Source organism: Salvelinus sp. IW2-2015, unplaced genomic scaffold, assembly GCF_002910315.2.
Source record: "Salvelinus sp. IW2-2015 unplaced genomic scaffold, ASM291031v2 Un_scaffold16692, whole genome shotgun sequence".
Classification (NCBI taxonomy): Eukaryota; Metazoa; Chordata; class Actinopteri; order Salmoniformes; family Salmonidae; genus Salvelinus; species Salvelinus sp. IW2-2015.
The window spans coordinates 54,236-58,550 of NW_019957711.1; the positions used below are offsets into that span (position 1 = coordinate 54,236).

General features: G+C 40.7%; 1 pseudogene; it reads right to left on the minus strand.

The window, feature by feature from the left end:
* The window catches only part of LOC112081049 (phosphatidylinositol-3,5-bisphosphate 3-phosphatase MTMR6-like), a 29,937-nt pseudogene extending 26,302 nt beyond the window's left edge, over nt 1–3,635 (minus strand).
* Between the last annotated feature and the right edge of the window lie 680 nt (nt 3,636–4,315).

Genomic DNA, 4,315 nt, shown 5'->3' on the forward strand with positions numbered 1-4,315 from the left:
TCTAGTAATATCATTCAACCCAGTGTGTATTATTACTAGTGATATGATTGATTGAATTAATTGATGTTGTTTTATAGAGATAAGTTAACACTGCTAGCATATAGCAACTTACCTTGCTTTTCTTACTGCATTCGACGGAGTTGACAATTTTGGGTGGCCTCTAGTAATAGGCGGCTCACAGGCGTGGGTTTTTAGACGTTTGGACTAGGTCGTAAAGTAGTTCAAGATGATCGAATTAAGATTATCCCCGCTGAGCTGACAAGTAAAAATGTCGTTCTTCCCTTGGAACAAGCAGTTGAACCCATCGTTCCCAGGCCGTCATTTGAAAATAAGAATGTGTTCTTACTACTTGGCCAGTTAAAGATACAATAAAGGTCAAAAATTTCCGATGTTCCGATTGTTAGAAAATTGAAATCGGCCTATTTAAATCAGCCATTCCGATATATCGGTCGATCCTCTATTCTGTTAATACTCACAGGACCATCATTCAACAGTTTTAAGAACTTCAGATGTTTTCTCTATCCAATCTACTAAATAATATGCATATATAGCAACTAGGACTGAGTAGCAGGATTACTCTGGGCACGCTTTTCATCCAACGTGAAAAATGCTGCCCTATCCATAAGAAGATAAGCTGTAGACCACACTATACACCTAGAGAGATTTCATCTGTATTTTTCGTAGCTGTCTACATACCACCACAGACTGATGCTGGCACTAAAACCGCACTCAATGAGCTGTATATGGCCATAAGCAAACAGGAAAACGCTCATCCAGAAACGGCGCTCCTAGTGGCTGGGGACCATAAGGTGAATGCACCAATTTGTAAGTCGCTCTGGATAAGAGCGTCTGCTAAATGACTTAAATGTAAATGTAAATGTTTAATGTAGGGAAACTTCAATCTGTTTCACCTCATTTCTACCAGCATGTTAAATGTGCAACCAGAGGGAAAATTCTAGACCACCTTTACTCCACACACAGAGACGTGTACAAAGCTCTCCCTCACCATCCATTTGGCAAATCTGACCATAARTCTWTCCTCCTGATTCCTGCTTACAAGCTAAAATTAAAGCAGGAAGCACCAGTGACTCAGTCAGATGAAGCAGATGCTAAACTACAGGACTGTTTTMCTAGCACACACTGGAATATGTTCCGGGATTCTTCTGATGGCKTTGTACACCACATCAGTCACTGGCTTTATCAAAAATTGCATTGAGGACATCGTCCCCAAAGTGACTGTACGTGTATATACCCCAACCAGAAGCCATGGATTACAGGCAACATTCACACTGAGCTAAAGGGTAGAGCTGCCGCTTTCAAGGAGCAGGACTCTAACCCGGAAGCTTATAAGAAATCCCTATATGCCCTCCGACGAACCATCAAACAGGCAAAGCATCAATACAGGACTAAGATCGAATCAGACTACACCGGCTCCGACGCTCGTCGGATGTGGCAGGGCTTGCAAACTATTACAGACTACAAAAGGGAAGCACAGCCGAGAGCTACCCAGTGACACGAGCCTARCAGACAAGCTAAATAACTTCTATGCTCACGTTGAAGCAAGAAACACTGAAACATGCATGAGAGCATCAGCTATCCTGGACGACTGTGTGACCACACTCTCCGCAGCCGATGTGAGTAAGACCTTTAAACAGGTCAACATTCACAAGGCCGCAGGGTCAGACAGATTACCAGGACGTGTACTCCGAACATGCGCTGACCAAATGGCAAGTGTCTTCACTGACATTTTCAACCTCTCCCTGYCTGAGTCTGTAATACCAACATGTTTCAAGCAGACCACCATAGTCCCTGTGCCCAAGAACACTAAGGTAACCTGCCTAAATTACAACCYACTCGTAGCACAAGTCTGTAGCCATGAAATGCTTTGAAAGGCTGGTCATGGCTCACATAACACCTATTACCCCGAACTAGAACTCCTCCAATTTGCTACCGCACCAACAGATCCACAGATGATGTAATCTTCTACTGCACTCCACACTGTCTTTCACACACCTGACAAAAGAACACCTATGTAAGAATGCTATTCATTGACTACAGTCTGTGTTTAACAAACAATAGTGCCCTCTAACCTCAATCACTAAGCTAGGGACCCTGGCATACAGAGGGTAGTGCCGTTGTTGCCAGCTAACATCACCGGGACCAAGCTTCTTGCTAATCTCGGACCTCTATCCAGCGGTGTTCCCGAGAAAGGCCTTACAAATTGTCAGGACTCCAGCCACCCTTAGTTCATAGACTGTTCTCTCTGCCTACCGCAGGCAAGCGGTACGGAGCACCAAAGTGTAGGTCAAGAGGCTTTCTAAACAGCCTTCTACCCCCAAGCCATAAGATCCTGAACAGCTAATTCAAATGGCTACAGCAGACTATTTGCATGGTCCCCCCCCTTTCCACGCTGCTGCTACTCTCTGCTTATAACTATGCAATAGTCACTTTAATAACTCTAACCATACATGTAATATTACCTTGACACCGGTGCCCCCTGTATATAGCACAGCTTATTGTTATTTACTGCTTGCTCTTAATTATCTGTTTTATCTTATCTCTTACTTCTTTTTATGTCTTTTTTTTTTTTTAACTGCATTGTTGGTTAGGGCTGTAAGTAAGCATTTCACTGTAAGGTTACATACACCTGTTGTATTCGCGCATGTGACAAATAACGTTTAGACTACATCCAACTGCTGTCATCCTTAAGTGTTTATTCAAGTTGGTTAATCTTTGGATGCCGACAGCAGTCGTAACATTGGAAGACATAGCTTGGAACCCTGCAGCCTACAAAAACCTATTCCTGCACTTTTCCCGCAATCCATCAAACACATTTGGTGTGTCATCATAGTGGTCTCTGACTTGAGGTCAGACTCGCTCAGGTGGAACAAACTTAAATTTGTAACGYATTACATTGCAAATTACAAATACACCATGACAGCAATACACAAGGGGTGGAACAGTGGCAAAGGTACCCACAGGACAAACAGAATAATATTAGTCTGAGGAGAGATTAAATAGCATTAATACAACAAAGATAATTCAAAACACACCCCTTGAACACACATTAGAAAGCTGGCTGGCTGACTAGCCAGCCTTGCAATATTATCCTATATCTATTTGGACACCACTGTCAACGCACCATTCGTTATTGCATAGCAAGTCATTATTGTTAGCTAGCTAACTACATAYCATGCATTTAAAATGTTTTTGCTGGGTGGTAAAAAAATAGCTACGCAAGTTAGTTAACGTTAGCTTTCTTACCTTTGGCGTTCGGATATGTTCCATTTCGCTGACAGCTGTCAGTGCAAGCAACGATAGAAACAGATGACCGGTGATATGGCTCGCACATCGACTATCAAGGTGCGGCAAGCTGATGTTATTRGATTGCTTTTTTTACTTGCTACCGGCATTCGTTGAGCGTTCACGATTGTGTATGTTTTCAGTAGATGCTAGCTATCCGCTCTTCACAGCACTTCCTGCTTGGGCGTACTTCTGCGCTACGGACTACAACCACACCAGGCATTATGGGACATTTAGTTTCTAACCAGTGATTAGCAATGCCGCGTTCAWAACAACTGAGAACTCGGAAAACATCCGACTTCAGACATCAGTAAATTCAAAAGGGGCAAGTCGAAAGAAAAAAAACTAGTTCCGACTTCCGGTCATCCAACACGGAATTCCAACTCGAACTCAAGCCTTTTTATTTTTTWWATMTAAAATACAGATCAACAATTTACATTCTTACATCATACAAAACAGAACGCAGGTATTAACGAGAAAATACAAAAAATATTTACAAAAAATAAACAATTCTAGTGCAATTGTAGTCACTCTGAAAAAATCTTATTGTAATGATTTAGGAAAATGTTATTCTTGTTATTGTTCACTAGGGTTAATGTTTTAATAAAATAGTTAAATTCAATAAAATAAAAAATAATTTGGTCTAGAATTTTGGAATTTTTGTTTGTGTATGAACTATTTGGCAACAAGAATTTAAAAAAAATCACAATCATTTCCGTGGTCTTGTTATCATTGCAATAGTAACATATTATATCTTTCATGTCAAAAACATAGGTAGTGTTCATAATAATGGTAAATAAGTATTTTGCAAGGTTTTCCCAAAATTCTGACACAAATTTAAATTCAAAGAACAAGTGAGACAGATTCTCACCTTCTTTTTCACAGAAAACGCAGATATCATCAATTGCCACAAATTTGGATATCATAGAATTACATGGATATATCTTATTAAACATTTTGAAGTGCACTTCCAGCACCACACAACAGCATTAATGTCACAGTATTGCTTCCG